At 35.8% G+C, this 23,272-nt stretch overlaps 1 protein-coding gene across 1 annotated transcript in view; it reads right to left on the bottom strand.

The window, feature by feature from the left end:
* LOC145665451 (uncharacterized) overlaps positions 1-23,272 on the bottom strand; it is a 499,990-nt gene that overhangs the window by 476,015 nt on the left and 703 nt on the right. The gene's annotated exons all lie outside the window — the stretch shown is intronic.

Here is a 23,272-nt window from a genome sequence, read left to right as displayed (position 1 = left end):
GAAGTTTTTGCCAACATGACCGAGTTGGTCGCCATCTTAGCAGTCTGCTATTTTGAATTTTAATCTATTATTTTTAAATGGGAATAGCATCATGCGATATATAGATTGTCATTAGCAGAGACTCTAGTTGCAGTAGCGAAGATATTTTTCCAAAGGGGACGTATTGTCCATGAAACCTATGGAAATCTCACTTTTTCCCTGAATAAACAGTAAAAAGAAGCATTAATATAAATAATGAAATCATGATTGAAACATAACACACTAAAAGTAAGATTCCCTTAACAACAAACCACGCCACCCAGTGGTGGAACTAGCCCGGGCCGGGGTGTCTAGGCCCCTAATTTTTTGAGTGATAAAAATAACTTGAGCAATTTATATATTTTTGAAAATTTATAGTAAACTCGTGATATATCTATCATAGTCTTGGTTCTGGCTGGTTCCCCCAGGTTTTACATTCTAGATCCGCCACTGACGCCAGAGCTGGATTTTACAGTGTAAGGAATTAATGAAACATTGGAAGAAACTTTTGGTAATCAATCTGAGCCTAATAAAAAGAACTATCCCAGCATTCGTACAGCAAATCAGAGGAAAAATTCAAAATAATAGTCAATTAGGATAGCTGATAACAGTCTCCGTACCCGGAATCTCCCGATATTGAAACTAACATTCTAACTGTTCGTCTATACCCGAAAGATTTTTTTTTTAAACAAATAATTTTTAGTTTTCTATACCATAACTTTCTTAACCGTGAAAACAATCCGAAGCTTTCTTTAAAAGCAAAGTAATGGCCTTCATCATAATTAAACTTGTATTTAAGAATGAGCTGTCCAAAATCAATACATTGCTGGTCTGAGTTCAAATCTATATGCAGCAGACCAAGAACTCAGAAGAAAGATTTTTTTCTGCCGTTGCTTCCACATAGCAAAACAAGAGAACTGTCCGTGTGATTTAATCTGTACACGGTTCAATGGCACTGTGCCAGATCTGTGATGAATACGACCTGAGTTGCTGTTTGCAGAGACAGAGAGAGGTCTGCCCCCATTTTTTGTCTTTTCCTTCTTCTTCTTCTTCCTTTTCATCATCATCGTCTTTTTCTTCGTTTTCTTCTTGTGTTCCGGAAACGCGACTAAACTGTAAATGCCCATGTTGTTCGTCTGGGTATGACAAAAACATCGACAAGTAAATTTTCGACAAAATGTATTGCATTTTTTTTTCTTTCAGCACGTGGTTTTCGCGCAAGGAGATAGTGTAAATGGTATTCTAGTAGTAACACCTTCTCGGAAGTTTATAAGGTATAATAAATCACTGAAAGAAAGGAGTAGAAGCATTTTTCAGTACATTTCTTTTTCAGTACTTCGTGTTCTAGTACTTTACAAGTAGTTGGTATGCCACTATTAGAATATTTGCGTCACTGTTAGAGGTATCAGTGCCACTGTTAAGAGAATCTTTTTGTTGTTTGCTGTTCAAGTTTAGTCAATTTTCAGCACCGAGGCTATATGAAAAATAGACCTACTATTTAAGGTAAAATCCGAACTAGGGTAATGCGTCCAATGCTCTTCTACCGGCAATCGGGACCCATGCTGAAAGACGCGGGCGATAGCTACTGAACTAGTTGGGATGGCTTGTTAGAAGTATATGTAGACTATCACTATTCGGAGAATGTGTCACTCTTAGGAATATTTGAGTTGCTTTTAGCAGGGTGTGTGTCACAAATCCGAATAAAATAACTACACAAAATTTCGTAGACATCAGACAGAAAACTTCCAAAACTTTTAAAACAAAGAAACGCGATTTTTTGAAAGCTAAAATTAAGGAACTTGAAGATAATAGTAAAAGTAAAAACATTCGGTACATGTATAAGGGGATCAACGAATTTAAGAAAGGCTATCAACCTTATGCTTATATATTAAAAAAAAAAAAAAAAAAAAACTGACGGAACAGTTCTCACTGATACAGATAGCAACTTAATTAAATGGAAAGATTTCTTTGACGATTTGTTGAACACGCAGCCAAAAACTAATGTTCATGAAGAAAAGGAGATACACACCGCAGAACCGTATATTCCAGAACCCAATCCAACAGAAGTAGAAACCGCTTAAATAAATTAAAGAAACACAAATCTCCGGGTGCAGACGAAATTCCAGATGAGTTAATTTTAGCTGGAGGAGAAAAAATGTGGAACAAGATACACAAACTCATTCTCCTTATCTGGAACAAGGAAGAATTGTCACAAAAGTGGAAAGAATCAATCATTGTTCCAATTCACAAGAAAGGCGACAAAACTGGCTAATAATTATCGAGTCATTTCTCTTCTGTCAACATCCTATAAAATCCTTTCAAATAGCAAGATTGATCCCATACGCAGATGGAATTATTAAAGATTAAACGAAATCGATCAACTATCGACCAAATATTCACCATTCGCCAAATACTCGAAAAGAAGTGGGAATACAGTACCCCGGTACATCAACTATTTATTGATTTTAGAAAGGCTTACGACTCGGTTAGAAGAGAAACATTATACAAGGACAGAACAGAACTTGGAATACCGAGAAAGCTAATTAGATTAATTAAAATATGTTTAAATGAATCCCAAAGTAAAGTCCGGATAAGAAAATTTTTGTCCACAAACTTTCACGTCAAAAATAGTCTGAAACAAGGAGATGCGTTGTCGCCATTATTGTTCAACTTTGTTCTGGAATACGCGATAAGGAAAATCAAAGATAGCAACCAGGGTCTAGAGTTGAACGGTATTCACCACGTTATGACACATGCTGATTATGTAAATTTAATAGGGGATGATAGGAGAACAATAGAAAGAAATGCAGAGATCTTATTAAACGCTTGCAGGGACATGGGTTTAGAAGTAAATGTAGAGAAAACTAAATACACGGATGTGCGTCGGGACCGTAATATGGCAAATTATGGATGCGTTGAAATATTAACTAATACTATTGATAAAGTGGACTCTTTCAAATATTTAGGATAAATATTAACACACGAAAATCATATTCTCGAATAAAAGTAGGGAATTCGTGTTATTATTCAGTTTAAATCTCTTATCGTCGTGAATTCTGTCGAGAAATTTGAAGCTTAAAATATATAGAACGATAATCATGTCTGTTGTTCTGTATGGTATCGAAACATGGTCGCTTACTCTGAGAGAAGAACAGGTATTTGAGAACAAGATCCTGAGACGAACATTCGAACCCAAGAGGAACGGGAATGGGGAATGTCGGAAACTTCATAACGAGGAACTTCATAATCTATACGGTTTACCAAACATTGTTAGGATCATCAAGTCTAGGAGGCTAAGATGGGCAGGTCATGTAGCTAGGATGGAAGAAAGTAGAACAGGGTTGAAAAAAAAAGTTTTAAAAAAGGAACGTTTTTTATGTTTAAAACATGTTTTTTTGTTTAAAACGTTTTTAACGTTTAAAACAAATCACTTTGTTTTAAACAAAAAAAAAAACAAGTTTAAAATGTTTATTTTGTTTAAAACAATAATCTAAATAGGCATATATATTACATTTTTACACTCTTAGGTATTGCTTGCCATCTATATTCAACCGCTAGGTCAAATTTCGGAAACTTCCCTAATCTCGATCCGCCTAAATGTTCAACTCCGGAGAAAGAAATCGGGATTTTCCCGATCTCCGTTCACGGAATATGTAGTTTAGTTTCTATGTGTTACGTTCTACTGGTCGTCTGCATTCTTAATCTTTAAACGCCCATTGACGCAACTGCTGTGTCAGGGCTTTAAACCTCAATGGCTCAGTCTTAAACCTCAAATTAAGGCTGGGAGATGGTTTTGGTACCAATTTATTCCTGAAAGATGCAGCTTTGCTGGTGTGCATTTTATGTATGTGGGAGGGGGGTAAATATCGTGTTTTTCAACAGTTTTTTGGGGGCCATTCCCCCTCTTGGGGGATAGGTTCTAAAAAATTGTTACGTGAAGTAATGAAGTAGGAAACTACATGGTAAGATCGTGTATTTGTACTTCTTGCTTATATGGGGTAGCAGGGAGGGGGCAAAGTTAGTCAATTTTTGGCGTTTAAGTTTTTTGACGTAAATTACATTTATTTTTACAATAAACATCAATAGCTCAGTCCCTAATTTCCGTCAGTTGCATTTTGTGTATATAGGGGGTACGTATGTATGGCCGAGAGATGGAGGATGAAGTTCTTTTTTTTTTTTTAATTTTTCATCAAATTTTTTTCATCATGTTTTGGCGGGTATTCCTCCCCCATTTGTGGTACATCCATAAAAAATGGTATGTGAAGCAATGAAGTCCCCTACATGATAGTATCCTGAATGTGTACTTGTTGTTTATAGAGGAAGAGGGGGTCAAATTTGGTTAATTTACATTTATTTTCGGGACGGTCCCATATAACACAAGATATATTTCACTGAAGTGGTCTAGAAGCATAATTCTTGTTCGTATACATGATGTGTGCAGCAAAAATGATTTGCATATGGACGTGATACTATAGTGGGGGAGGGGAGAGAATGTCTAATTCAATGAATGTTTTTCTGCGCATAATTTTTTTGAAAATATTTCCTACATAAAACAAATTCATTACGCAATGGCAGCAATGGCTATCATTTCTTATATTATTGTCACAAGTATGTGGCCTACACATTAGCATCATTTTGTCAGCGTAGGGTGACTGCAAGGGTTGCCAGGGTCCCGCAAAGTCAATATTTTCACATTTTTAATGATTTTTTATGTCTGTTCTTTTTCTATGAATACGGCGGGAATTTCACAAATGTTATTTCGTTGGAATTTGTTGCCTATAAGCTTTCCAATGGTGTATAACTCATGACTCTGTGATAATTAGGTGGGTCACCAGAGCATCGAACGTGAGAGTCTACCATTTTGTTAAAATGCCTGACGGGCGTCTAGAGTTAATTGTGTTGTTATGCCGTAGACATTAATCATTATTAGCTATCCATGTTGCAGATAGAGATGTATCTTGAAAACTGTTTAGTTAAAATATGTCATTTGCTCCTTGTAGGCTAGTCACTGCTCTTTTTTTATGAGTTATATTGTATTTGTCAGAGTATTTCTTCTAGCTTATGATGTGAGAACTGCTCATTATTATGGAAATGATAGTGATAAAAAAAATACCCAAGTTTTGAATTTGTGAATTTGGATCTTAGAATAGTGTATAGTGTGTTTAACCTCCGTTATTCTTGGAAATTAAGAAATGTTGAAATACTTCATTTGAATTTCTGTTGGTTTAGTTATACGCACATTGATGTGCAGAATTTCATTCAGTAATTGCTGTTATAATAAGAATAGAGCTCTGCTTGTAATTTATTCCATGCACAAATCCTGCGGAGGATGGGTTGTTAGAAAATTAAATTAGCTTCTTCAATCTGATGTTTTAGTTGTTTTAAACATGTCCAACCACCATCGAAAAAAAAAACACGTTTAAAACAATTTGTTTAAAATGTTTAAAACAAACAATAAAACAACAGCCCTCGTTTTAAACATGTCTTAAACACTTGTTTTAAACATATCAACCCTGAAGTAGAAACGCTTTCAAAGTCTTGACAGGAAAACCAATCGGAAAATGACCCTTAGGAAGACCTAGACGCAGATGGAGGACAATATTAAGATGGATCTCGCAGAGATAGGAATACAAAGTAGAAACTGGATCCAGTTAGCTAAGGATAGAAATCAGTGGAGAGCTTTTGTGAACGCGGCATTGAACCTCCGGGTTCCATAGGCCATACAGTTAGTTAGTTAGTATGTGTGTCACAGTTAGGGGAATGTGTATCACCATTAGGATTATTTGCGTCACTGTTAGGAGTACTATGTCACTGTTAGACATTTGCGTCACTGTTATGAGTATGATGTCACTGTTAAGAGAATGTATGTCACTGTTAGGATTATAGGACTACGCATGTCTGGTGGTACATGTGTCACTGTTATGAGAATGTGTCACAGTTAGGAGAATGTTACTGTTAGGAGTACGCATGTCACTGTTAGACGTATTTGAGTCACAGTTGTATGTGTGACACTGTTAGTATGTGTCTCACCGTTAGGAATATTTGCGTCACTGTTAGCAATAAGCATGTCACTGTTAGGAGTGTTTGCGTCACCGCAATGAATGTGTCACTGTTAGAAGAATGTGTGTCTCCATCAGGAAAAGACAGAAACAAAAATAGACACAATTTGTTATCTGTTTACAATGCGTATTCAACTCATTTAAATTCATTATTTTCCCAATATATTCATTAATTGGCTCTGTAGCATCACAGCTCCTACTTTGGATTGAGCCCTTCTCGAAGTAACTTCATTCTTTTTATGACGTAATGGCATCTGCTTCTTTCAGACCTTATACACGTGTATAATTCACATTGTTTGTTTCCTTTCTAAAACATGTATAAAAATGAGAATTGTTTTTCATATACATAGAAAATTATCAGAATAATATTTTAAGTTGTAAGCGGATTTCTTTTTGGAAGATTTATATGCGTGAGAAACGTATGGGAAAACGTTGAATTTTACCACCTCCTCGCAAAGGACTCAGGACACTTAATTCCTCACGAAGTTTTAAACGTATAAAGAAGTTTCTTCTGTCAATGCAACGCACCTAATGGAAACTAGAGCGATTCTTAATTCTATTGCTTTTCGTGTTTTCTGTTCAGTTTGTTTTTCTTTAAAATAAGAATTTTATTGAGACAAGGCCAGATTTATTCTTTTACCATCGCTACCTCAGGAAGGCCTCCCACCATATTGCCTTTAAAATGTGCATTTTTTTTTTAACCTGAGATTATCTTTCACATTAACTTCGGAGTGAAAAGGACCGATTTGATTACAGTTTCTTGTAAAAAATTAACGAATTTAACGAATGTATCATTAATATTTTGAAAAACTTTTAAAGTAGATTGCACAGAATAATAACTATTATTGTGAAATTGTTTGTATATGCATAGTACAGTTTCTGATTTAATGATTCGATCGTAAGTTTACATGTAATGATGCATTTAAAATATAAGAATTATTAAAGTACGTACATCTTTCAATACGTCATAATTTGAAGAAAAAATGAAATGAAATATTTCAGTTTTACGTCCCACGAATATGCCATCTAGGTTAAAGGAGCCCTTGATATTGAGAAATGAATGAAATGATGGAGTGAGGAAAATGGGAGGAAAAGGGAGAACCCCGAGAGAACCTACGCACACAATGCTTGACCATCATAAACACTACTTGGCCCCAAGATGAGGTCGAACCAGAGACTCCACGCACGAGATGAACGCTGTACCACTGATCTACTGCAACCCATCATAAATAAAATAATTATAAGCATTGTCGAGTAATCTTGAAAAGAAGAGGTCAAAATAGATGGTTGTAGAGAGGAGTTGCAGAGATCTTAATCCAGCAGTGGATTGACAACGGTTGACTATGATGATGATAATTTTTATTTTCTTAACTATTTTGCTATTATTAGCAACAGCCAATGAATAATCGAGACACAAAGAAACATGAATGGGATGCTCGCAAGCGAACGTTTTTTTAAAGCGCTATTTAGACTATTATTAGCTTGCGAGAGTTCAAACTAATGTTTTTGATATTCAAATGCAAGTCACACAATATATGCTACAAAGAACATTTAAAACAATATTTTCTATAATATCTTCATGTCATTAGTCATATTCTTCATACTTATTTTTAAATATTTATTGGAAAAATGTTAAACGAACTACGAAATATAGCAAGCTGCAGTAGTAGTAAACACATAAATTCGTCTTTCTGGTTAGAGTAAGAAAAAGTCTGAAAATTACGGTTTGGATTTTTTTTAACTCACAAAGCATAGAAACGTGTTGTTCACGAAAGAACGATTCTGTTCAGTGGACTGAATATGCTAGTTCTATCGAAAGAAATATATGCGCCCATCCCATTCGAAGAGTCCATGCGATGAAATATATCAAAAAGTGTCGTTTCCTTGCAAAGGTCACATTGGCCTGCAAAACTTTATGATAATGTGTATAGTACTAATATTAAGAGAAAACGAACGTCTATATTCTGTCTTTGGCGAATACTGTTAAAAGAAGGTGTGTGATTTTTCAACTGAGGACTATAGTACATAGTTTCGATTATGATTGTGAATTTGATTTCTGGGCTTTTGGTAACTATGATCAGAGTTCGTCACGTATGGGGGATGACGTTCGGAGGCGATCACACCACCCGGGAAATTGGAGAAGAAGCAAAGAAAGAAGAAGGGAGGAAGCGACTTGGAACTATTATACTCCGTACCATAACAGCATTTTCCAAGTAGGAATCAGGAAAACCTGGCTCAAAATGGCTGATTGAAAAATCCTTTACACCTTTTCGACCAAGTGTCCCCACCGCAAATCGAACCCGCGACCGCTTGCACCTTAGCGACTACGTTATGCAAGGCCATAGGTACTGGTACATAGTTTGAAACAGTGTAGTCACAATATATTCTCAGTGTATACGAACTCTCGTTTCTAGAGCTCCTTCGTGGCTAAGTTGTTAGCGTACACGCTTTTGGTCTAGAACACCGGGTTCGATTCCCGGCGGGAACTCATGTGGTTTGAATTCCACGTTAATCAGTAGTTCCCGTCTGATATAGCCTCGTTGCTGAAAGGGACGTTAACTCAAAATCAACTCTTGTTTCTAGATTTTATTGGTCTTATTGATATCTATAGTAAAGAAATAGATTATACTTTCTCTTCCCTTGTAAACCACCCAGTGATGATATACCGCATAAAAGAAAGAAAGGATAAAGGATTCACCAAAAAATAAAATAAAAAAGCTAAACACAACAAAGATAACGTGAAACGTACATATTCGCCTACATATTTATGCAACCCACAAATCTTTGGCGGTTTAAAGGTTGCATAACTGCAGGAATTAGCGTGACATGAATATTTATTAATGAATGGGATAATCACCGTTAAAGCCACCATTTCCATACAGATGTTAACGAATTGGCTTCATGAACGAATTAAGTTGAGGTAATCACTTTAGCTACCCATTCCCCTCCTCCCAAAAAAACAAATAAAAAATTCGATTTCGTTCAAGAGTTATGTGGAGTAATTGTTGCACACTATGTACTAACATTATACACTTAAAAGTCCCACACCGTCCTCTTAATGAAAGAAAAAATTTAATGCTTAAAAAAGAAAATAGGTAGGTGGTAGTAATGTACCACGACAACGTTGTATATTTTATACTTCGTACGCAATCAGGGCAGCAGTACTAGAGCATTTTGTAGAAGAAAAAGAAGATTAAATATATAATGTAAGCAATATCTGTCGATTGGTCTATCGATTAATCTAGATATATTTCTGTTTGTATGTTGGTGTACTGATGAGAGATGTTTTATAATAAGTGTGTGAGTCTCCATGACAGTTAAATTTGCGATTTTCAACTGTGATGTAAAATCAGTCATTTGTCATCAAATATAGTGATTTAGAGTTTGAGATTGGCGTATATTTCTTGAAGTTATCGAAGTTGTATGTGTAATAGTTAAAATATATGAACGAACTGAGGCATAATGTGGTTATAGATGGTAAGAAACATATGTCCTCCCAACTCAACTAATCGCATCTCACCTAATGGTTTATGAGTCACCGATATTTTCGTAAATAATAACATTTTCTGCTATTTTAGATGAGACGGAAATTCCTATTTCAGAACTTTTATACTAAGTTGTTAACCATCAGCTCTACAAAATTGTGAAATCATAATTCGTTGTCGTAACTAAGCTTAAGTTTCCATTCTTTCTTTTGGTCTTCCATTGGATTTTTTCATGACGAAATGACCGTATTAAACCGTATGTGATCGACAAAATTCAATTGAGGAGTTCCTTCGTGGCTAAGTGGTTAGCGTACGCGCCTTTGGCGTGGGAGACCCGGGTTCGATTCCCAGCGGGAGCTCAAAATTCATTGATCGTGACCAAACTTGGCAACGGTGATACACTTTGATGAGCTTAGTATGCATATGAAATACTATTGTGTACCGTCCTTTGGTTCCGGAGTTAAAAGCAATCAAAGTTAAATGTTTGGACTTACTCAAATTTTAGCCAATAATTGTCAATAAATAAATAAATGAAGCTCGAATTACTATTTCGAACAAACGTACCTGGGACAAATTAGGGATGGCCAAAAGTTTCCGGAATCTGGATTCAGGAAAATTTATTTTCCTAAATCGGAAATTTCACCTTCGGGATTTCAGGATTTTTCTGAATTCCGGAATTTTTCCGAAATCTAAATTTTTTAAATTTCAAAATTTTTCCGGATTCCGGAAAGTAAAATTTCCTGAATTGGCCATTCCTAGGACGAACCTATTATTAAACGTTAATTTGAAACATAAGAAAGTATCTAAAGTAAAGCAGAGACTGTTGATTAGCTATGTTGAAATGGAGAGTGTACTCTTATAATAAAACATTGCCAAGAAATGAATGAAGGATAAATGTTTCCATAAGAAGGAAATTTACTAATCTTGTGATAAACACAAAACGCATTGTTGATGTCTCCAGGAGTAGTATAATTTGTGCGTATCTGGTAATGCACATTGAAACAAGAACAAAGCCTATATACAGGGTGTCCCAAAATAAATGGGAAGTAATGCAGAAAGTGATTCCTTGATGCCAGTAGGTGAAATATGTTCCTAAGAAGTATACATGAAAAGCTGATAGTTTGCCCACTAAATGGCTCTGAAAAATTTAGACTCTGGACACGAAGGGAGGGCAAGGAAAACACAAGAAGAATATTGTTACCATTTAATGGATCACATAATATATTACTACAATAGATATTCGAAGTTGGACTGAACATTGGCACAGACACTGTGTTGCGTGGAGTCTCACACACGAGCTAAAATATCGGGTATGTGCTGGGTGTGTTGTGTAAAGATCGGTTAAATGCGTATATCACTCGTGTTGTGTCACGGATCACTATCACTACCATACATTAGCCAATGAGAATAATGGTCCTGATGCGTTCATGTATACCTGCAGAATTCTTCCACATATATGTTCATGGTTTCGAACATTAGTCATCTAACGGACAAATTATCAACTTTTCACCTATACTTCTCAGGAATACATTTCATTTATTGGCCTCAAGGAATCATCCCTTGCATCACTTTCCACTTATTCTGTGACACCCTGTGCATATTACATAATTTGTAACGCAAATATTTGTATTTCACCTTCAATTTTTTTTTTACAACTTTAAAACTAAGCTTAAGACGCAAAGAGGTAGGAAGAAAGAACTAAGAATATAGTTTACAGTAATCTCCACCTTAAGTAATACGTGATTTACAAGTACATCAATTCGCAGTTACGTAAGAAATCTTGAGAAATACAACTACAAACATGCCTCCGGCTTTCAAATTCGTCGGAATGTTTAACGAAATCCACAGTACGTAATATAGATTTTTCTGTATAAAAGAACCATTACATAAAACATGTATATTTTTCATACACATAATGTATTTCCGAGTAAACACAGCTATATCATATTTCACTTATAAAATAATACTTTGTAAATGATACATAATTACATACGTATACTCATGTCCAAAATGATTGTCGCATATCTATAACTGTCTTTTGTAAGAATATAATTCGATAATGATTTTGAAGGATACTTTTAATACTGATACTATGTGTATAATCGGGAAATGTACATTTGTGGTAAATTTCATAGGAAAAGAATTATAAATACGAAAATTAGAATGAGTAAAATAAAATGTTGCTAAATGGACAAGAAAGTTTTATTTTCGTTTTATTGTTCTTATTTATTGTTCTTTTGATACGAAATTTGCCACATACATTTCTTTGCCGATTATACACGTACTAACATTATAAGAAATACCAGGCGAATTCATTATGAAATTATATTCCTACAACAACATATTTATAGACATGCAACAATAATTTTGGACATGAGTGTACATATATAATATTGTAATTTCGTACGAAGTTGCATTTAAGCAATTTGAAATTTTCGCTTATGTAAAATTCAAGTAAGGTAAAGGTTTACAGAATGCATTATTTACCTAAGTCGGGAGTTACAATGTATTCCAATTACAGCAATCACTGGTTTCGTTTTACGTAAATCCGCATTCGACTTCTCGATATTGGAAGTAAAGTTACTGTAATCTGTCAACGAAAATCTCTCCCATTTTCTTTCATTCATTTTGGGCACAAAATAATAAAAACAGTACTAGCATCTCCAGAATTAACGTCTTTGATTACTTTTCCTTTAATGAGCTATTTGTACAACTCTTTGCTTTCGTAATGCTTGTTTTCTTCAGACAACTACAAGCTCTCATCCGAAAAATCTGTACACGAACGAAATAAGAACTCCCTCGTCGCTATATGGTTAGCGTACGCCCCGAAGATGCGGAAGATTCGGGTCCGATCCCCGGTAGGAGCTCATGTACTTCGAATCTCACATTAAGCTATAGATTCACATCTCATGTAGACTCGATAATGGATGGAACGTTAAACCCCAAATCAACCATAAATGAACAAAATGAAACTTAGTAAAATTTTCCTTTCATCTGAACGAAAGAAATGTGAACGAAACCTTAGAACGGTTAAGTCCGTCTGTCTGTCTATCTATCTGTTAACAGGTAACAGAGCAGAAGTGGCAAGAAATAGCGAGAATAGGTGTTTTGGAATCGATTCAGCACCCCAAGAATAGATTCCATGTGCAAACTTACCTCTCTACTTAAGCCGGAAGTAATAGACATTTATTGCTACTTTCAATTTTAGTATTGATATCCATAAAGCAATGACAGTAAAAGATAGCAAGTTATAGCTTTTTTAGCTTTATGCCTTTATGCTGGACCGTTCCGATCTTTATTCCTCTGGAGAAAATCTACGATTTCTGGTTTTAACAGTCATCGTTGCAATGAGATAACTGTAATAGCATGAAACTTTTTTTTAATATGGATTCAGTACTGCAAGAATGATTTGCATTTCCGAGTTTATTCCTCTATTGCAACCATAAGTAGTATTTCTGGTTCTAATATTTATTCCCATACAGCGAAAACGGTAATAGAAGGCGGCAAACTTTCTTTTTAAATATATGAATTCAGAATAATAGAAATAGATTGCACCTCAGCTCTTAATCTTCTATTGAAACCCGAAGCGGTAAAATTTATTGTAACTTCAATAATGATTTCCATACCGTAATGATTGTAAGAGATAACGACAATCTGTTTTTCATATGGATTCAGCGTGCAATATTTCTTCATATTAGGAAACAAAACCAGGTGCTTCAGGACAAGCACCTGCAAGCAGCTAAGGGATGCTATTACCGAAGGAGCACAAAGAAATACGAAAAAGACCCTTTTAACCCCTCCACAGCCTTCGTCTTCAAAGTCTAGGTATAAAAACGGACGTCTCGAGGCAAAAGGCAACAGTTGTTAACTGGTCATATCCTACCTATCTCTCCAAGCTCCATCGGGCGGAAGAGACTCTTCTAACTTTATCTCTGAGCTGCAACGGGCAAGAGATACTAACTTACCGCTGAACCGCAACGGGCAAGAGGTTTCTTACCTATCTTCGAGCTGCAACGGGCAAGAAATACAATCCCGAGCTCTGAGTTGCAAAGGGAGGAAAATGTTTCTTACCCATTTCTGAGCTGCAATGGGCAGAGTCGTTCTTAACCAACAAACCTTAAACCTTCAAGCTGCTATCGGCACGAGGCTCACATTATAGAAGAAAAATATTAAAAAATACTCATTTGTAATCTAATATACAGGGTGAAGCAGAGGAAACGCATGTTTTCTAAATCGCTAGTACTCGGCGACTAGTAGGGGTATTGATTTTGAGCGACCGTTGGCACACAGCTTAGACACTTTAGTCGCTATGGAGCGTTGGAGCGTAGAGCATCGTGTGATCGCGGTCAAGCAGTTCTTTAGAAACAATGATTCTGTGCTGGATTTGTGATGGAAAAGAAACCACCTGGTCTTTCCCGTTCAGTTCGAACTCCGGAAAACGTAGACAGAATGAAAAGGGCAGTTGTCGTTAGCTCGAAATCACTAGGCGACAGGCTGTATCGCTGGCTATATCCAGGCCCGTGCTGGCCCACCGGGACACCGGGACGTGTCCCGGTGCGCCCTCCGAAACATCACGGTATATATAAAGGTACAAGTTTTTAGTAATAAATTCTTACAGTTTTATTGGTACAAAATCCGTGAAAGGTGCAGTGCGCCCTATACATTAGGCGCCCTTGCGAGTCAACATCAAAGATGAACGATTTTATTTACTCTTCTGTATATCACAGTTCTGTACAATAAATACATACAGTTACTATTGGTAAATAACCCGTGAAAGGTACAGTGCGCCTTTTACATAAGGCGCCCTACGAAACATCACATTATGGATAAGTGGTTTTAGTTATCCTGTGTACCAGCTTTATATAAGCGCCCTCTCCCTGAGATGCCCTGCGAAATATCACATTAAAAAAAAAATATTATTCTGTATTTCAGTTTTGTATTATAAGTTCATACAGTTGCTATTGGCCAAGAACAAGTGAAGAGTATAATCACTTACAAAAATATTATAAAGTTATGTAGCTATAAAACTAAACAACGTGATACATCAAGAAGAGTTCGGATAGTCAAACGTATGATGCATTCATGAAATACTGCACTGACACTAGTCTCTAATTTACGATTTTTACGGCAGCGAAGCTTTCACGGTCTTAATATGCATCCATATATCCGAGCATATTGATTGTTCCTGTGTGTTTTAAATCAGTGTTGGAATAATCAGTACTTATTGTAAAATATAGCTATATTGATTTCCGTATAATGTGGTCTTTCTGTCACCACGGCACAACGCGTCGTCAGGTTGTGGATCGAGCAGAAGGTCTCTGGAATATAGAGGTTAGCTGCGAATATACTGGATAAGAAGTTGCGGACAGACAAGGAGTGATATTCCAGCTTGGGGATTTGGTGTGGAGCTAACAACCTCATCTTTTTTTTTTTTTTTATTTTAAGTCTTGTTCAGATATATTCGCAGAATCCTCAGATCAGAACTGATAACTTGGCACGAACTCAGCAAAGTAAAATCGACATGAAAATTGGAACATGGAAGATAAGAAGTCTCTATAGGACAGGCGCGTTAAAATGTGTAATGAATGAGTTTAGAAATATAATAGAAGATGGAACTAGTGAGAGATCAGGAAGTTAGATGAGAAAGAAATGGAGCAGTCGTGTCGGGAAATTTTTTGTCCTTTTACGGGGAACGAATTAAAAATTACCAACTAGGAACAAGGCTTTTCGTTCACAAACGAATTCTACTATCAGCAATTACATGAGTTGAATTTGTTAGTGATAGATTTTCTTTCCTCTCTTAAGGATCGGTGGTGTGATATTATCGTTTTAAATGTACGCCCCAACAGAAAATAAGGATGACAATAAAAAAAAGCTTTTATGAAAGAATAGAACGGGTATTTGATCATCTCCTGCAATACCATATGAAAATTCTGTTAGGCGGTTTCAATGTGAAGGTAGGACGAGAGGGCATTTTCAAACCGATTATAGGGAATAAATGTCTGCATAAGGAAGGTTGTGACAACAGCGTTAGACTCGTGAAGTTTGCAACATCCAGAAACCTTATCATGATGATTACAAAATTTCCACATCGCGACGTTCGAAACTATACTTGTACCTCACCAGACGGAAAACCACATAATCAAATCGATCACGTTTTAGTAGATAGAAGAAAACAGTCTAGCACAACTCATGTTCGGTCGTTCAGAGGAGTTGATTATAATAATAAGAGAGAGACTATCTATATTATAAAAGAGAACGCACAAATCCTTTGTTAGCTCATCACGCTAATACGGCTGAACCAATTTCTTTTATTTTTGGGGGGTTATTAGGATTTGGACCCTAGATGGTTTTTATCATATCACTTTAATTTTTAATTACCAGTGTCTTGAGATAATTGACCATTGAAGTGTCCATACGTACAAATCCTTTGTTATTAGTTCATCATAGGTAAAAATAAACGTATTTATATGCAACCCGCATGACCGTGTCACTGGGCGGGTTAACATAAATGACAGGCGCTATAATGTTAACATTTACTGCAATTTGAAAGCGAAAAAGTAAAAATTATCTAAGTAACAAAGTTTATTGCGTTCCGGGGTGACCGCAGCGAAGCGGGGTGAACGCTGCTAGTCGTTTAATAAAAGAAATATTCAATATGTGAAAACGGAGTGGTTTAATTTTAAAAAATTAGAGGAGAGTCAGGTGAGAGGGAAGCCAGATTGAGGTGTCGAATAGATTCTCGGTTTTAGAAGGTTCGGAGAGCACTAGTGTTCAGGATACTTGTTTGAAATTAGAGATAACATTAAGATTTCAGCAAAAGAAATATTGGAACACTCAGAAATACGTAGGAACAAAGCATGGTTCAACCAGGAATGCACTAAAGTAGCAGAGAAGAGAAAACAGAAGAAACAGCGTTGGCTACAAAATCCGAACGAAATAACTACATAAAATTTCACTATCATCTGGCGGAAAACGTCCAAATCTTTTAGAACAAAGAAACGTGATTTTTGAAAGCTAAAATTAATTAACTTGAAGATAATAGTAAAAATAAAAACATTCCGGCCAGGTATAAATGCATCAACGGACTTAAGAAAGGCTATCAATTTTGTGCTTATATATTAAAGAAAGCTAAAGGAACAGTTCTCACTGATCAGGATAGCATCTTAAATAGATGGAAAGATTTCTTTGACGATTTGCTTAACACACAGACAAAAACTAATTTGCGTGTAGAAAGTGAAATGCAATACAGCATAACCGTATATTCCAGAACCTAACCAGACAGATACAGATGAATCGCTATATAAAAATTAAAGAAACACACATCTCCGGGTGTAGACGAAATTCTGGTTGACTTAATTTTACCTGGGGGGGGGGGATTGTAGAGCAAGATACACAAACTCATTCTCCTTATCTGGAACAAGGAGGATTTACCACAAGAGTGAAAAGAATCAATCATTGTTCCAGTTCAGAAGAAAAGCAACAAGACGGATTTAATAATTATTGAGGCATTTCTCTTCTGTCAACATCCAATAAATTTTCTTAAACATTCTTAGCAAGATTGACCCCATACGCAGATGAAATTATTGGAGATAATCAGAGCGAATGGAGGTAAAATCGATTAACTATCGACCAGATATTTACTATTCAACTAATACCTGAAAAGAAATTGGAATACAATATTCTCGGACATCAGTTATTGACTTTAGACTAGGATAGGAAGGAAACATTGTACAACATGCTTAAAGAATCTGGAATACTGAAAAAGGTAGATTAATTAAGATATGTTTAAATGAATCTCAAAGTAAGGTTCGAGTAGAGAGATTCTTGTTAACGAGATTTCACGTTGAGAATGGCTTGAAAGAAGGAGATGCGTTGTCGCCATTATTATTTAACATTGTTCTGGAGAACACTATAAGGAAAATCTGACAGAAATCAGGTCTTAGAGCTGAATTGTATTTACCAGGTTATGGTGTATGCTGATGATGTAAATTTAATAGGGGATGATAGAACAATATAAAGGACGCAGAAATCTTACTTGACGCTTGCAGGGATATGGGCTTAAAAGTAAATGCAGAGAAAACTAAATAAATGGAAGTTTGTCGGGATCGTAATACTGCATTTTATGGATGGGTTTAAATACCAAATAATATTTTCTTTCGACAAAGTGGATACTTTCAAATACCTAGAATCATTATTAACAGACCAAAACCATAATCACAAAAAAAAAAAAAAAAAAAAGTTGATGTCAATTGAAAGCAGGGATTTCCTGTTATTATTCAGTTAAAAATGTTTTGTTGTCGCGAATTCTGTTGAGGAATTGTAGCTTAAAATATGAAACGAAAATCATGCCTGTTGTGCTGTATGGTTGCGAAACACTGCCACTGACTCTGAGGGAAAATCGCAGACTGATAGAATTTGAAAACAAGAATCTTAAACCAATATTCGAACTCCAAGAGGAACGGGAATGGGGAATGGCGGAAACTCCATAACGATGAACTGCATAATTTTATACCGTTTACAAAAACATTGTTAGGGTCATCAAGTCTAAGAGGCTCAAACGGGCAGGTTATGTAGCCAGAATGGAAGAAATTAGAAACGCTTTCAAAGTTCGAACTGGAAATCCAAATAGGAAAACGAAAATTAGGAAGACCGAGGCGCAGATGGGAGGAAAATATTAAAATGGTTCTGGCAGAGATTGAAATATAAAGTAGAAACTGGGTCCAGTAGGCTAAGGACATAAATCAATGGAGAGCTTTTGTAAACGCGGCACTGAACCTCCTGTGTCCATAGGCCATAGAGCTATATTAAGTTGTTGATACATTTAGCTTCTTTTTATTTGATACATTTAGCTTCTTTTTTATTTGAAGTTTTTCTCTAGTAAAGAGGATTTCGATTCAAGGTTTCCACAAATTAGCTATTTACGTTAATACTAATACAACTTTGGTGGTGATTTTGATATAGAAAGGCATCCATACTTTCTTTCAAAGTATATTATATATATATATATATATATATATATATATATATATATATATATATATATATATATATATATATATATATATATATTCCCGTTTGTATCGGCGCCCTTTTACTAGACTTGTCCACCGCCCTCATTAGTATCCCAGCACGGCCCTGGCTATATCACGTCGTTCGCCTCATCGCATCTTAGATGATGATCTCAAATTTTCCTTTCCGTCACAGATCCAGTACTTCTGAACGCTGTAACCCATCGAAGTCGGTCTGGGACGTTCGACATTAAACTTCCGACGGGAAAGACGTTGAACCGTAACCACGGAATCATTGTTTCTAAAGAACTGCTCAATCGTGAACATAAGATGCTCTACGCCCGAACGATACATAGCGACTGAAACTGCTTGTCTAAGCTGTCTGTCGACAGTCGCTCAAAATCAATACCCCTACTCGTCACCAAGTACTAACGATTTAGAAAACATGCGTTTGCTCTGCTCCACCCTGTATAAACTATATAAAAAATCTTTATAATGCAGAAGGTGGGCGAAAACCCGTGTACCGCTACTCTATAGAATTCATCTGTACCATTATCAGTCTATTACAACCGGAAGTACAGAGCTATTACTTCCGGTTTTAGTATTGAGTTCGCACTGCTTGAAAGTCTATAATGGTTTCACAACGTACAACAAGACTCACTTATTTCTTTCCAACTCTTGCTTTTAAGTCATTCTCCACGCGTTAGGCCATTGGTGTCTGTTGTGTTTATAATCAGCTTTTATCAAGCAAACGCTTAAACCACTTCTAAGAAACTTATGAAGTGTATCAGAGTTTCTAAGAATGATTATAACAACTTCTTTGGTAAATGCAACGTCTCTCCTCATCCGGTTTCTTCTTGTATTATAGTTTAGCTTCCTGTAATCCTAACAAAATGACACACACTCTTGTTGTCTTAAGCAGCTTTACATTTCTTTGTGTTTTGTTATCATTTGCTTATATAGGATGTCTTTGAATGGTGTTACGTAGACTTTAAATTAGGCGAGATAAGTTTATCTTCTTTTGCAACAAGAAGCTGCTTTGGAAAAAAAAGGAACTCAAGAATGACATTGTCTTAATCTCTTGTTTATATGCTTCTGCCTTTGTGAGGTTTTATTTCATCACATGGTTCTTCTTCAGCTGTTACTTTTATCTTTCCAAGGACGCTGAACAAAACTCTTACTACTAAGATATCACTTTCTATTCTTCTTTTATACAAAATCTTCCTCTTTCTGTTTATATTTCTAACTTGAAACGTTGAGTAACATGGAAATGGTTTATAATTCAAAAAGGAAACTTCTATGAAAAACATATAGTCTTCTTTCAATGATATAAAGATAAACAAGACAACTTCTTTCTTTTATGGATAAAAGAAAGGAAAAACTTAGCAATTCATTCAAAGCAGTTAGAAATTTATAACCAGACAGATATAATATAACATATATCAAAGGAAAATCAATATTGGGTATCAGATGGAAATGAGATAAGACATGTTTTTTACTGTAATTTGAAATCGGCTTAGTAAAATACAGGGTGACCACAAAGTCCCGTTACAACTGAAAATACTAAACGTACGCAAATAACTACACGAAAAGAACTGAATGGAATGAACAACAATGCTTTTGACAAGTTTTATTGATGAGTTAGAAAACATTGAGTGTCCAAAGGATCAGTTTGTCGACCAAAATTCTCATGACACAGAATATACGCCGCCAGCTTATGTGTGTCATTTTGCAGAGCATTGCAGGTGTAACTTGAGTAAAAGCTTGTTTCACAGCTTCTGTCAGTTCGGCAGTGGAATCGTAACGGTTTTGTGCAACGATGCCCTTTATCAACTGTGATATTACGAGCGAATTATCACAGGTAGTGAGATCTGGGCCTCATGGTGGCCAAGCAAGTCGTGTGGGCAGATCCAGACTACCACGACCAACCCAACGCCCAGGAAAGACTTCCGTAAGATATTCGCGTACGAAGAAAGCATAATGGGCAGCTGTCCCATCATGCTGAAACATTAGCATTTATCTAGAGGTAACGGGACTTTGTGGCCACGCTGTACAGGATACCTTTATAAAGCGCTTTTTGCTCTAACGTAGTTTTTATTATTATATATACAGTTTTTATGAACGGGCAATAAATGTGCTAATTCGTTTTTTTTTTTAATAACCGAATGGAATCAGTAAACAAACCAGGAGACATGGTCAACGTGATATTTTTCTCGAAATTTGATTAGTTTCTGCACGTGGTCCAAAATTTTTTCATCAAAAGCACATTTCATTATGAAAATTCTATCTAAATTAATCTTTTTAGTACGAAGTTCTCTTAAAATTCTTCATGTTTTAAAGTTTTGAAAAGAAATGTCCATCTGACCCAAAATTACCCTTGTTTAAGAAATGGGGACAAGAAAGTTTAGTGCGGTGCCGATGGTATTCTTATTAGCTCCCAGCGCACACTGGTCGAAGCTGGACAAAACCCCAAAATAAACAGTATTACTGGAACGAATGTCGATAGTCTTATAGTAGAGGAATGTCCATTCTATATAGAACAGATCTGTTTTTCATCCTGACATCACTCGTTCATGAAAAACCACCTGTCGAAAGTGGATAATTGGCCGTCCTTGTAAAAATGCTTTACGTGTTTGGTAGTATTACGGATTTGTTACTCTTAGGAATGTTGATAGTTATTAAATGTTAAATATTGGTATTGTTGACCAGAACAACAGCAATCCTTTAAGGCCAATAGCAGGCCTCTGAGGCACTTCGTATGTGCACTGGGGACATTTTTACAATACTATATTTAAAATCAGTGCTTTGCTATCTATTTGTAGACTTTTTAGTTTTCCTAGCAAGGCCAAGGTTTCATTTTCATTTTAATATTTTCTGTAGTCTCTCAATTTTTTTTTTTTTTTTTTTTTTTTTTAGAATTAGCTGCTACTACCAAAATTTTTGTAAATTGTAAATTGTGTTAATAAATGCCTGAGCTTTAATTGAATAATATTGAATTACAGAGTATCAAGCTTACTTGTGCATAAAACTACTACAACATTTTCCGTTATTGAACTGGTGAAAGTTCGATGGATGAATAGATTAAAGTTTTCGCGTCCCTTTCACCAACTAGGTTATATGAGACATGAACCTACAGCTTAATGTCGATTCTGAACCAGATGAACTCCTGCTGGGAATCGAATCTGTGTCTCCTTCGGCAATGGTAAAAGTTCGAATACATTTTTAAAATAACAAGTAATTAGTATTAGACGAATTGTTTGTTCAAACAACTAATATGAATTTGTTATATTCATTCCAACTGATATTTTAAATTTCTTATCAGTAAACGTTCAATACGAAATATATATTGAATTCCCTGTATCTTACAGTATAACAGAAGCAAAATAATATCAATATTTGATATAGTAGTATTGTTATCTTTTGTCGTTTGCGGCTTTATTCGCATCTCAACTACTGCGTAGCTTCAAAACAATCTCTTGGTATTGAACACATCCTTCATTTTAACCCTATTCACGAACACAATTTCTTTCGTAACTAGTAAAGTTTCGCAGATCCGAAGGAGAATGAGACAAAACGAAGTGCATTTGAGAGCACCTGTGACACGGGTCCTAGTCGAAATTAAGAAAATAATATCTCTTTTACATAAACGTTGATATTTTATACTTAAAGATATGATCATTAGTGCTGAGTACTCCCTTTATAGAACTACAGACGGTTATCAAAATAATGGAAACACATGTAGCTTGCAATACGCAACATGGACGAGGTTGTAACACTGAGTATAGATGTATAGCGCAACATCAGGGTAGAACGGCGGTGTGTATGTTGTAGTCCCAAGACGATGGAAATGCAAAATGGAAGATTTAACTCAGTTTCAAAGAGGCAACTGTTAGTTTGCGCAACTGTATATATAATAACCAGTATTATGAGTGGGCTCTATCGCAAGAATCAATGTCTAAGGTGAAGAAGGCTTACAGGACTCATGGAAAAGATACATCGACAAAGAGCTAGAGTTCATGGTATGATCCTATGAGTCCACACTCTTCGAGACCTGCATCATTTATAGTGAATGTGTGGTTTATATACATTTTACATAATCTATATATCTGTATTCATATCTTTCTCTCTCTCTCTCTCTTATATATATATATATATATATATATATATATATATATATATATATATATATATATGTGTGTGTGTGTGTGTGTGTGTAAGTGAATATGTTTGTGACTTCGTAAGTGTTGAACCACGTCACCGATCTCGATCAAATTTTCAACATAGATGAGGTTTGGGCCTGGATAGTTTTTATCATTGTGCTCTGACGATGCAACTTAACAAGAGAAGAGAGGGAGATTATATATCAAAGTGAAAGATGGTTTATGTACCAATCGAAAGCACTAATGACGCCTATTACGAAACTGTAATAAAACATTTCCGAATCCTCATACTGTGCGAGTTATATGAACATATCGGGTGTCCAGAAAATCCGTTTCCACCCTTAGAAATCGCAAACGATGAGACAGATGCCAAAGCAGGAAAACACGTGTTTGACTATTTTAAAAGTACAACGTATCAAAGCAAAAAATGTTGTCCTAGGGCCACCCGCAGGGTCCCAGGAGGGTCGAACTGAAAAATTGCAAAACGTAAGGGGTCAAGCAGCATATCGTTGGAAACATATTGGGAAATGAAAGAAGAC

This window comes from Thermobia domestica, chromosome 11, assembly GCF_964235325.1.
Source record: "Thermobia domestica chromosome 11, izTheDome1.hap1.1, whole genome shotgun sequence".
Classification (NCBI taxonomy): Eukaryota; Metazoa; Arthropoda; class Insecta; order Zygentoma; family Lepismatidae; genus Thermobia; species Thermobia domestica.
The sequence above is the reverse complement of the archived record's forward strand: the minus strand, read 5'-3'. Positions and strand labels throughout refer to the sequence as shown.